Source organism: Oryctolagus cuniculus, chromosome 14 (genome assembly GCF_964237555.1).
Source record: "Oryctolagus cuniculus chromosome 14, mOryCun1.1, whole genome shotgun sequence".
Taxonomy (NCBI): domain Eukaryota; kingdom Metazoa; phylum Chordata; class Mammalia; order Lagomorpha; family Leporidae; genus Oryctolagus; species Oryctolagus cuniculus.
This window is the reverse complement of record NC_091445.1, coordinates 91,268,846-91,282,330: the sequence shown is the minus strand read 5'-3', so window position 1 is coordinate 91,282,330 and position 13,485 is coordinate 91,268,846. Positions and strand designations below refer to the sequence as shown.

Genomic DNA, 13,485 nt, shown 5'->3' with positions numbered 1-13,485 from the left:
CATGCAATTCTGTGAGCACATGAAAAATGCTGGAAACCTTAAAAGAGTGCATTTTATGGGATGTTAACATATCTTGGGTCAAGCTGTAATAAAAAGAGAAAGGACAGAAGGATTTCAAATGTTAACTCGGGCTATGGGATTCTTCGTGATGCTGGATCCCACAGCAGCAGGAGCTGGGGGAAGAGAAGGCAGGAAGCAGTACAGCCAGCCCCCATGGGGGACACGGAGGGGATCTTCTCAATCTAGGGGCAAAGAGGCATCCTTAGTGTCATCTGGGGAAGCCTAACAGGAAGGGGAGAGACCTCCTACACGGAGCCTTTTCCTTCCTCCAGGGTCTCAAGAGTCTGGTATCAAGGGGACCAGGAGATAAGACTGATATTTATAAAAAGTAGAAGACCCACATAAAAACCAATGGAAAGTCAACATTCTTATTCAACAGTTCGAGCCCAGAGCAAATTTTTTTGATTGAAATGCCCCAGCTATCTAGACAGCTTGTTCCCATCTATGAAGACTTTAAAAAGTCAGGAGGGTCCGATGGAGTGCCTGGCTCCTGGCTTTGGCTTGACCCAGCCCCGGCTGCTGTGGCGCCTTAGGGAATAAAGCAGCAGATGGAAGATCTCTCTCACCCTCTCTCTGTAGCTTTGTGGGTCAAATAAATAAATAGTTTTCTGAAAAGTTCAACAAAACACATATTATAAAGAAACTATTCATGCATTTCCAAACTGTTCTGCATCAAAATAAACTTTTTTAATTTAATTTTTCCATGAACTTTTTTGAGGTCCCCCTAGTACATATTAAAGAAGCAATCGACTCCACAATTACTTTAGAGAGCTTACATTATTTATGATTACAGATGATTTTATGATGGATACTATGTATCATCATAAATTACCCCATAATTGATATTACTTACTTCCACCATTTGTTTAATAATTACATTGGCATAAATCTGGCTGCAAGCCCAAGAACTCACTCTGGTCTCCAAAACGCATGCCACGCAAACCCTGAGACATCCCAGCGCCTGTGAGCACAGTTCTTCACGCACGTATTTAACTTAGGAGACACTTCCATTCTTTTCCAGGATTTCTTCCAAGAGTGAAGCAATTAAGGTAGCTGAAGTGAACGATTTTCATCATCATTCTCTGACAGGGGAGCAGGACAGAGGGGCCGACAGGCAGAAAGGTGCCCAGCGCCGTGCCCAGGCACCTGCACATGTAGCTTCCAGTACTCACCCCTGCTCTGGTATTCTATGCATAGACGACTACGTTTCGGTCAGCACAAAGGGTTTAGTGCCATACGTCAGCCAAGGAGAATGTTTCTGGCTACGTCCACCCTTGATTGGTAAACATGTTCTTCTGGAATCTCAGAACTATGCCAGAGAGCACTTACTCTGCCTGTAACAACGCAGCCTCAATCACAGAACACCCTCCTGCCCCTTCTCAGCCCCCACGTACCAGAACCCCCTGTCCGTCCACCGCTCCCACACACGAGGTCACAGCATGGTGCCATCAAGACAGCCTGCAGATCACCAGTCACGCCCCCCTCCCCATCACAATTCTCTAAATGTTCAGTAATTGTCTCTTTACAGATGAATTCCTTGACCACTGGGCAAGATTCTCACTCATCCTGTCATCCAGGAGAGTTTCCCTAAGGAATTTCCAGGGTGAGAGTTGGCGCAGGGTTGTGAGCTAAGCCCAACATAGGGATAACCAAGAGCTGCCTCTTCTCCCGACTCTCACCACTCCCTCCATACCAGGGTCTCTGAGCAGGCCAGCATACCGCCTGCAGCATGCTCCAATGAATCACACACAAGCTTGTCCCTGGGCCCCACACACACATCGCTACGGACCGCTGCCCCCACAGATGTATAGCACGTAGAATCACGTGGTCAATGGCTACAACCACGTGCTTACACACACTGATTAACTCTGCACACAAGCTGGACTCAGATGTGGAAACCATATCTGAATCACGCTGTTTTGGTCTATTCTCTTCTCTTAATGTCAATCCACAGAGGAGGATCCACAAAGCACCTCATGATTAACGAGGTGACATTGGCCATAGCCAAGGACTAATTAGGTCTACTGTAAACGCACAAGCACAGAGCTGGAAGGGGCTTTGACAATTTATCTCGTCTATCAACACTTATCTCCAGGATTTTTAGAAGTGGCATGTCTCAATCTCCCCATCAATTTCAGAAAAGTTGCTAAGATGTTATCTCTGATCAGTCATGCAAATATAACTCCTACGGGGGTCCTACAAGCAGTTTCTGGTATCACACAAATGTGACTTTGAAACGTGCCTCCCCTGCTAACTTTAGGATTTTGGAGAGTTACTAAGCATTGCCAATCCTAATTCTTTGTCTAAAAATATTAGCATCATATACTTGTCAAAGCTTTTTTTTTTTTTTTTAAGTTGAAAGGCAGAGTTATAGAACAAGAGTGGAAGAGGCAGAGAGAGAGAGAGAGAGAGAGAGAGAGAGAGAGAGGTCTTCCATCCGCTGGTTCACTCCCCAGATGGCTGCAATGGCTGGGGCTGGGCCAAGCCAAAGTCAGGATTCAGGAGCCTCTGCCAGGTCTCCCACGTGTAGAATCCCAAGGACTTGGGCCATCCTCTGCTGCTTTCCCATGCTCATTAGCAGAGAGCTGGATCAGAGGTGGAGCAGTGGGGACTTGAACTGGCGCCCGTATGCGATGCTAGTACTGTAGGCAGCGGCTTAAGCCACTAACCCACAGTGCCAAGCCCTTGTCAGAGCCCTCTGAGAGGACCAAATAAGAGAACGCATTTCATGCTCCCATCACTCTAGCAAGCCTGTACTATGCCTGTACCAATAAAAAGTACCCTGCTTAGTGCCCTCTCTCCCTGCCCCAACACCACCCTGTGTGAACCATCCCTGGTTCTCTTCTTTATCCTTCTACCTAGAACATGACATAAATCCCTCTGCCAGGTGCCTCCGGACTTGATCCTGCGACAGTCCCACGGCATAGCCAGCGATGTGCAACACAGTCTCGCTCCATGCTTCTTCCCTCCCTCGTTGTCCACCACACATCCACGACTCACTTGCACTTTGGTTTCTACATACCTTTTGTTTTTATGCTATGAACATCATCTGAAAACAACAACTTCTCCTCATCTCCTCCTGGTCTGTGAAGGTCAACCCCAAACATTTGCATCAAAGCTGTGTGGTTTTCCTATTGACATCGCCCATAAGAATTGATTCTTGTATTCAAACCCACTATACAGATTCACTCATTATTCCACTTGCCAAGTGACATCACTCTTTATGAACTTAATTCACCCAGTGCAAGTCCAAGAGCGAAGATACTGGTGTTGGTATACCGTTTTAGCACAACAGAGCTTAGTGCTTAGAAGTCGTCAATGTCTGTGAATTAGAAGAAGTTCAAGGGGAGATTAGGAAACCCAGCTCCTCCATCAGGCATCTTAGGTTTGAGCCCCTACACTGCCCTTGCCAGCTGGGTGAGCTGGGCATGCTACTCCACTTCCCTGAGGCCCAGCATTCCATTCTGGAACTAGGATATTATTGTACTGTCCCTGTCGGTTGCTGTGAAGATCAGGATATTGAGTTCTCTACATGCATCATCTCACACTGACTAGCATGCAAGGATTAACACGTATCTGCTGTCACATTATAATAAAAATTGGAACCTTTAAGCCCTCTCATACTCTGTTGAGAAATGGGCCAATCCTCTCTGCTGAAAACTGCTTGTTAGTGCTCAGAGGTTGAAGCCTTAGAACCAATCAACTTTATGAAACACAAGAAGAGAACAGGAAAAAAGAGAACGAGGAACTGCACACACACAGCTGTCCCAGCTGCGGTGCCGACTAGAGACCCAGTGAAGAACTGGGTACAAAATTCCACAGTGTTTACAGCCAAGGACTAGGCCACACTCAGCATCCGACTGTGAATCTCCTTTAAAACAAGCATGTGTGATGCCTATGTTGATTTTCCCATCTATGAAATCCAGAGGCGTCATGTTCCCCTGAACCATGGTGATCCATGCTTTCATTAGCTGCTTGCCATGAGGTTAAACTAAGCGGAAGATAGAAATGACTTTTCCTAATCAAAGTCATAAAGTCAAGTGGCTGAAAACAGCCCTCTACACTGTATTTATGTGAAACAGAAAAATAGGACCCGAACGGTAGCCTGGTTGCCCATAACCTTCTAATACAGGCAATAAATCTTCCCACCAAGGCCAAACAAGTCACAGACGTGGTTACACAGCTCAAGTCTATAACGGTAGATCGCTGAATTCCTTATTTCATCCAATCATTTTGAAGTATACACTTACAAAGATGAATGAGTAGAGAGTCTCCCTTTTAAAGGACCACACCAGCCTCCCATGGCACACACAATTTCCCCCAGGTCTTGAGAAGACGTCAGGAAGGAAACAGCCACTAATGACTGAGCAAACACTAAGACCCTCCAGGTGCTCTGTCTTGGGTTAACTTGCACAAGAAGGACACCGCATGAAGAGCATCAGCTCACAGGTGGTAAGCCACTGGGCTGCCTCCCTCCTTTTGAACAGCTATTAGATTCCAGAACGGATTATCCAGCCACCCAAAGAGAGGGCAAATACAAGGTAACCAGGTCTCCAGAGCAGGTTCTCTCACTCAGTTAATGAGGAGCCATGTGGTTTGGAAGCAACGTGTAGAGTTACAGAATGTTAAGCAAGAAATTCATGATTGTATCCCACCACGCAACAACAGGCCCAAGCAGCCCACTCCAGGAATGTTCCTTGAGACTGTGTTTGTACACGTCAGGAAACACAACAGGGTATTCAAAGTACTCTGCTCCTTACAGCTTTCTGTCCTGAGAATGGGAATAACAATGAGAAATGGCTTCACACAAAAACAGACCCCTCCCCAGAGATCCAAGAGATCCCAAGAATCCCACTCCATGGACTAGCCCAGGTTCCCTTGTAAAACTATTTCTAGCATCTAGGAGACAGGAATGCTCTCTTGCCACCTTCCAAGTCAGCATCCTTCTGAAGTGTAAGCAGTATTCGAAGTCCAGTATCTGGAAGTCGCAAGACAACACGTCTCCACTGACTGAACAATAAATGATCAAGGAGGCTCTGTATCCTGAAAGAGCTGATTCATTCACAAGAGGAAAACCCTGGGCTCAGTGACGTCCGATCTGCAAGGCACCTTTGCCTGTGAGTAAAGTAAGAGCACCTGCAGCCCCTCGGGGGCTACAACAGAGGCGGCGCTGACAGACGTGTGCCTAAGGCCAGAGGGCATCACACTGCTGCTGTCACACTGAGTTTCTGTGACCCTCTAACAGAGGGGACTTCCAGTAGGTAGGCACGACTGGCTTCCATTTCATGCATTAAACCCTGCTTTTGAATCAGCCATGGGGAAGACGTGTGTGGGTCGAAAGTGTCTGCAGCAGAGGTCACCAACTCCACCATGGGAAGCAGGCTCTGCCAAGTGCTTCTTCCATAACTGCACGAGAGTCCAGCAAGGCAAGGCACGCGCTGGCCAGCACAAATGACCAAAACTGGTCAATATCCGAGGCCTCTCTTGACCCAGCAGGAAGCAAAGCATTTGGGATTTCCAATCCCTCATGAATGACAATGCTACGACATGTCCACTGCCTGATGTGGTCAGAGAAATAGGATAGGACTTGTTAGAAGCAGCAGAGCGTGTTAACAAGGAGTCACTCAAGACCTCCACATCAACAACAGCAGGGTCTGTCCAAACACAAAAGCTTTCCTAATGACAATCCTGTACTCATGCTGGAGTCCAGCAAAAGGATTGGTGTTGATATGTTAAATCAAGACAACATGGGCTTTTAAAAGGTTACCCAGTAGTAACAGTCTCCTAAAGATCCTACCCTAGACGGAGGGTTCAAAATTTCCTCCCTTCCCACTGAGAACTGCTGCTCTAGACAAATCACAATCTCAAAACAGACACATCGCATGAACTGAACACAAAAAGAGAGCCTTCTGACGGCATTTTCCACATTTCAATTTTCTTTGCTTACTATGCTAATGTGCTCTCACAGACAGTGCCACACATACTAATCAAAACTTCACTCTGCATCGCAACAACACACAGTATCACCACACGGCAAACGTGGGTTTCACTCAGCAGTTAAATGATGGCAACCAGATAACCGTGCTTCTGTTGCCACAGTAACGACCAGCACGCATTGCTAAAAGAAATGTACACTGCTGAAATTTATAAGCAAAGTCTTCTTCTAATAACCATCTCCAAAACCTGAGCAGGAACCATAAGCCTCCCAGAGAAGCATATCTCGGTCCCACGCTTTAGCTACCTGGCTGCTTTGTTTAGCTTTGCAGATGGCAACAGATTACAAACCAAGCGTGCACCTGTGAACAGAGGCGGCTCTTCATAGCCTCCAGCAACGAAGAACAGAAAGAAAACCTTCTCAGTCCCCACTTAGCCCCCGTGTCTCTTCCGAGATCAGACGAGATCGGGCGCGTTCAGGGTGGTATGGCCGTAGACAGCCCCCGCATCTCTTCAACACTTGCTACCAAGTCCATGAGCCATTTCTTCCCCATGCCTTTAAGGTGTGGGTGATAAGCACCCAGCAAGGAAGTCCCTTGATAAAAGAGGAAGAGTGTTTACAGTTCCCCCTAGCTACCATCACCACTGTCACCACACCACCACCAGAACCATCACCACCATTACCACCACCATCATTTACACCACGGCCATCATCAGCACCTCCACTCCCATTTCATCACCATCACAGCACCCCACAGTAGCTGCACGTGCCCCCCGACCCAATGGCACCGAATCCTCTGACCCTGTACTGGGCTCCGGCACTACCAATCCCAGCTTTGAACAGAAGCCCACACAACTGCTGCAACCCATGTTTCTTAACTACGTGACACTTTTGTGCTTCCGGTATCTCTACATGTAGAACTCGGTCAAGTTGTTCCTTTGATCTGATGTCCCATCCACACAAATTCCTGGGTTACCAATTTATTGAGTCAGGTTTTACACACACTGGACATGCAGGAAATACTGAAACTGCCTACAAATTATAGTAATCTCCTCCATGTTCTTACAGATCAAGTTTCCCAAAGGATGAGTAGGTATTTACTTAATTCCTACATGGTGCTTAATAGATGCCAGGCATGACTCTGTTCTATAAGTATAAACTAATTTCCTCGTAACACAAAAAGTAGGTGACTATTAACATCACTCTCACTTTATAGACAAGGAAAATGAGGTCTGGGGACATGGAGAAGCATGAAGGAGGGAAGGAAGAGAGGGAGGGATGAAAGAGAGAGGGTGACGGAGGAGGGAGAGGGAGGGGAAAGGAGGAGGAGGAGGAGACAAGAAGAAAGGAGAAGGAGGGAGGGAGGGAAAGAAAGGGAGAGGGAGAGATGTGAACTCTCAGTTGTCTTTCCTACTTCTCTGAGCCACGCCCCTAGAGGGCTACTCTAAACCCAAAACATTTACAAAGTAAAATGCACATTTCAATTAAATCTTTCAAATAAACGCCTTAGAGTCAGAAGAGCTCCAGGAACCTTTAGTCTGATTTGCAACCTCTCACCTAACCAGGAAACCCTAATTCCAGAAGCTTGGAGCCCAGCCCTCCCTCCCCAGGCATTATTTTGAACAAAATCGGGGGCCATTTCAAGCACGGCTTGAAAACCACCGATTCTACTGCAACCTTCTCTTTTCACACACATGGAAACCGAGGCCTCGAGGGGAGAAGCCACGTGCCTGGCAGAGCCACAGGACCAGCTGGAAGTGGAGCTGACACTAAACCTGGAGTCTCTGTGTGGACTTGTCCACTGGCTGCCCTTCCATGATCCCTTGGCACCCTGGTTTTGCATACAAAGAGTGGTTTCTCATCTGTCCGTTAAGAAGTGCGGCTGACAACACATGAAAATGAGTCCTCGAGAAAGCTAAGCCAGTCACGCAGCACATCTGATTCCATGACCCCAGCCACAATTTGGGATCCAGGTGACACCTGGATTCGTCAGTGCCGACCAAAGCCCTCCCCAGCACACCTGCTCAACTGAGTGACTGGCCCAGGTCGGGCGAAAGCTTGGGACAACCACTTTAGGGCCTGGATACTGAAGCTCAGGGCTGGGCAAGAACTGAGACCCCGCGGCCCTCCATCTCTCCCTGTGTGCTCTGGGGCACACCCCCAGTCCCAGCGCTGGCTCTCGCTCTCTCCCTCTCTCTTTCCATCTCTCTCCTTTAAGAGATGATTAAATGCATCTGGCTGCAGAGCAGCTCAGCCCTGATGCATTCCAATGGGGCTGTGTCAGGATCAGGAAGGAGCAGGTGATACCACACGAAGCTCCCCAAACCAAATCCACCAGGCTTTCCAAAGGGCTTTGAAAACCTGTGCTTTCAACAGACGAGTGCATCCCTTCGGTCACCAGTTTCAGAATTCAGACAGCCCTGCAGAGTAGTGACAATGGCCCCAGGGACTGGGTTGCCACCACATCCATGAGAGACGTGGATTGAGTCCCTGGCACCCAGCTTTGAGCCCAACCAGTTGTGGGTATTTGGGAACTGAATCACCAGGTGGAGGGACTTGCTCACACTCTCATAATTAAAAATTTTTTTAAAAAAAATAGGTGTGATATATTCTCCTTTAGTTTCTATTCAGGCATAATTCAATCCTGCTTTAAAACAATTATGTAACTCCCTGTGAAAATACCCATAAAAATACTTAGCTGAGAAAAACAAATTCAGTTTTGCTTTTGGTTTCTTGATTTTGGAGCTGGTGCTGTGGCATAGCAGGTTAAGCTACCACCTGCAATGTCAGCAGTCCACATGGGCACAGGTTCAAGTCCCAGCTGCTCCACTTTTGATCCCGCTCCCTGCCAGTGAGCCTGCGAAGGCAACAGAGGATGGCCCAAGTGCTTGGGCCCCTGCACCCACATGGGAGACCTGGAAGAAGTTCCTGGCCCTGGCTTCAGCTTGGCCTGGCCCTAGCCATTTAGAAAGTGAAGCAGCAGATGGAAGACCTCCCTCTCTCTCTGTAACTCTGCATTTCAAATAGATAAAATAAGTATTTTTAAAAATACAGCTCCAAAAAAATTTTTAAATAAAAATAAAAATACAACTCAATTAAAAGCTAATGCTAGAAATTTTATTTTCTACTATCTTTATTTTATTAAATAAAAGAAAGTAGGTGAATAACAGATTCACATGCACCTCCATCTATAATAACTGGACAAAAGAAACCATCTGATCTTGTCGGGCTACTATTAAGAAAGTAAAAAATTACATCATCATGATGCACTCTAGAAGGATATCAGGATCGCATTAAGAATATGATATGTGGAGTAGATTTTCTTTGGTGTTACATAAGCTCCAGAGAACCGGGTCCTTTCCTGATTCACCTTTCTAAATCATTCCGCTCCACTTCCTGGGGCTGTTTTACTGTCTGATTTCCCTGGGCGTTCAGCAGTCAATCTTGCCAGGCTTGGGACTTTCATTGCATTTGTCTTTAATCTTGCAGAAGCATCCAGGCTACTCTTTCACCAATTATAAATAAGTAAATAAAACAATCTGCAAGTAAGACACAGCCGAGCTGCCAGCATTGCCACGCAGCCTGTTCTCGACCTACTCATTATATTTATTCTTGAATAACAGCAAATCACAGTTCCCATCTGGACTCTTTCTTTCAAAAAGACTTTTCTCATCTCATCCTGTGATAACTTGAAAAACTATATACACTATGTAACCGTAAATAAAATAGCTCACAACAACACTCTGAAACTTGCTTTCAACGTTCACACATACTAAGCCAGTTATTCCAGTCCAACACCACCGCCCCCACAACAAAAAATGCAGGTCGGAAGACTGCAGGGTGGAAAGGTAGAAATCAAACTCCGCCACGCCACGGACAAATCTCCAGGGCTCTGGAGTTGTCTTCTTAACTGGACACCACCGAGCTCAGGCACTGGGTTAAAGCAGACGGCTGCAAGGCAAGCTTTGTGTGTGTGTTCTACGCCTTAACCATGCTGTCTGAATTCAGGCGCTTCAAGCCATGAAACTCAACCCACACTCTCACAGCACAAACTTCCCGAGGAAGCGGAAGTACACACCCGGCCGCGTGCCCAGAAGGCACCTGCGTGTCACTTACACAGTCCCAAATCAGCTCGGGCTCAGCATCTCTGATGTCATCCATTCACTGAAAACCAAATGGCATCACTAGGGCATCTCGCCCACTGCCAGGAGGATGGCTCATCACTGGTTCAAGGAACGAAAGCAATTACCAACCAGAAAGGAATGGGAAGAGAAGAAAAAAGGATGAATCTGCTACCAGCACACAGGAAGACCGACACTGAATGTGTGGCCATGACTAGAACGTATCCCCACTTACAGCAGGGCACACGGAGACTGGCTAAGGCCAACCACTTGCTGTGACTGTCAGCCCGGGACTTTACCTCGAGCGTCTACACTGGATCCATGCAGGATGGTCTCCTGCAGGAGGGGCTGTCCTGTCCCCGTAAATGAGGAACAGAAACTCCCCCATGCTGGGGATTCCAGGTGCCCCTCCCTCACTCCTCTCCTGCTTGTCCTAGTTAAGTCTATAGAAGTCTTTCTGCAAAACTCAAGTAGAGTCCCTCACCTCCCAGATTATCCTGCTACTTAGAGCCTATCCATGAAGATCTTTGGAAGCGTTATCTTGATCATTGCATTACACTCTTTAGACTACAGAGGTATATATAAATAAAAAGCATCAAATTGCTTTCACTGTGATGCCTCTACCACATTTTTCTACATCAAACAGTTTCCATTTCTATTATTTTTTCCTAGAAAGAGGCTTCATTACCATAGCAATGCACTCGCAAATGGTCCATCAGCAGTCCATGGTGCTTCACCTGTAACCTCTACCAATGCATACAACCCACGCAGATGGGCACTGCCAAGGGGCAAAAAAAAACCTGCACCCCCAGGTAGGGTATGAGGTCAGGCATTGGGCTCCTCAGAGTCAAGAATGCAGGAGACACTGGAAAGATGGGCATTTCCCAGTGAAATGGGGAATAAAATTATCCACTGACACTACAATGGAAAATAACATTTTTGAAATTGCCCAGAGAAATCCCTGGGAAAGCAGTAAGGGCGTCACTTACCACCCAACACCTCTGAAGACAAGGTGCCATATGCATATAGAGTCAACTAGGAAGACTAAGGAGATCAGGAGGAAAATAGAACTCAGTTGGCTCTGGAAGCCTTAGACAGAAACAGCAAGGTTTAACCGGCACACTCACAGCAGTAGTCAGGGCGGCACACACTGATAACCTGGGACAAAGCCGTGTGGCACGTGCCAGTGGGACTCTCTAAAGGAAGGAGCTTAATCCTCAAAGTCCTATGCATTGAAGGAGTGGCAGAGCCTGCAGGGCTGTGTGGCTGACAGGGGGTAGGGGAGAGGAGGTTAGAGCAGAGGGGAGGAATGAATGCTGGAAGTCACTGAGTTAAGTGGAGAATAAATCACTATGTATTCAGTCTGGTGAGTGCCCACAGCTACAGACTCACGAAAGCAATGTTTCCCAACGTTCTTGTTACATATGGGCAACAAAAGCTGTTTATGTTTAATAGAAGTCAGATTTAATAGCCACGATAATTTTAATGTTTCTGAAATATTCCTGTTTCCTGAAACTCCCTGACAACAAAGCCTTCGCAAGTTCATTGGTCCTTTTGATGAATTCCACTGAACACAAACAAGATGTGTATCCAAATAGGTATGTACAATCTCTGAAACTCAAAGATGAAACTCATCTGAAAAAAGCTGGGAGAGAAAATTCTCTAACATTTTTTCTTTCTAGGAGTACCTGATTCCTAATTATCATCTCTCGTGTTTCTTGCTTAACCGGGTGAGAGCTAAAAGGACACCCAGCTCTTTGTCACTGTAAAATGAAAATTTATTATGCAATTATTTTAGGAAAACACATATTACATGCATAAACAGATGTTATTATCATCATATTTCATTTTAATAATATTTGGGGCTTTAAAGGACACCACTGAACAACACTAATTTTGCTCAAAATAAATGAAGCATAATATATGGAAAACTACTCAGCTGTATTCAAGATCTAGCAACTCAACGACATGTAAAAAGAAATCACTTTCATCTAAGATAACTGTTTTTCTCTAGCTCTTTCAACTGATGGCTATGCAATATAGTTTCACTAAATGAGCGTGGATGCTGCTTGGATTAAATTTGATGACACAGATCTGTATTCAGCACGCTAAATATCACAAACCTTGCATAAATATCAACAGATGAAAATGGGTCCATTTTCAAATGGGTAGGAGTCACTGGCTCAAGTGATGTTTCTACTTTCTACCAATCATTACAGGAAAACATTGGTAACACTCTCTACTAGAAATCTTCATACAAATGCAATAAGACACTTATCCAAAACCTTAGCAAAACCTGCCAGATGCAATCATCACAAGAAAATACCAGCCACAGACATCATTCACAATCAAGAGAAGCAAAATGTTAGTCATCTTCCCCAGTGCTACAGCATGAGCTGTTGAGTTAGCAGAGACGGGAATGAATCCCAGCTTCGTAATTCTACCTTTGGAAAATTGTCTCTCAGCTGTATCTACTACACAGAATCAAGATCCCCTTACCTTACAGAGTTCCTATCACGACTAAAATAAAATAGCCAGGACTGTTCCTACATGTTGCAGGCCCATTATAAATAGTATGCATTTCATAGATGATTGCTCTATAATCATTTGACATTTCAAGATACGTCTCAGTTTCCATAAGACTTGGACCTTCCCAAAGTCCAGGATACGTGACCCAGAAGAAAGGGATGATCTGATCAGCCCAAGACAGGATGGATGTTTAAGCAGAGAGACATCTGACTCCGATTAATCAGAGCACAGCGTATTTCCAAGACATCGACTATGACCACATGATTCCTGGGTGTAGCTACCACCAAGACACAGCTTTGCAAACACTGCCCCTTTTAAGGATTCCATTCCAGAAAGCAGAAAAGCCTTGGGCCAGAGTGAAAGAAGGCTTGCACCATGCCCCAGGACTGACCTGCGCAGCCTCTGGGCCGCTCAGCTGTAAGATGGCATTCTCCTTGCTAAGGCAGCGACTGAACACAGACACGTGTAAGGTGTGCTGGGCCCCAGCGGGGTCTCAGGGAAGTAAAGCGATAGGCCAAGGAAGGAAGGAAACCAAGGGCTCCGCCACATGCCAGAGGACAGATAATTCCAAAGAGGGCGTACGGGAGCCTGATGCAGCTCTATGCCTGTGCTGGAAGACCAAGATTAGCGTTCCCTTTAACACTCGTCATATTAAATTCAGCCCTCTTCCAATTTTCTCATCCTTTTTTTTTTTCTTTCAGGTTTGGCAAAGTGTCAAGAGGCAATAAAGAGAAAAAGTACTTCCAGATGGTTCGTCTAAGCAAATTAGGTGGGATTTTCCTTCAAATAAAATGGAAAATATATGCAAGACAGGCCCGGCGGGACACCTATGAAATCAGA

General features: G+C 46.0%; 1 protein-coding gene across 6 annotated transcripts in view; it reads right to left on the bottom strand.

The window, feature by feature from the left end:
- The window catches only part of SEMA5A (semaphorin 5A), a 472,925-nt gene that overhangs the window by 335,196 nt on the left and 124,244 nt on the right, over nt 1–13,485 (bottom strand). Inside the window, exon 1 of one of the 6 annotated variants that reach the window (XM_070056844.1) lies at nt 974–1,234. The exons of the other annotated variants lie outside the window; for them this stretch is intronic. The gene's annotated coding sequence lies outside the window, so the exon portion shown is untranslated. Of the gene's footprint in view, nt 1–973; nt 1,235–13,485 lie in introns of those variants that run through there. 6 annotated transcript variants of the gene reach the window in all.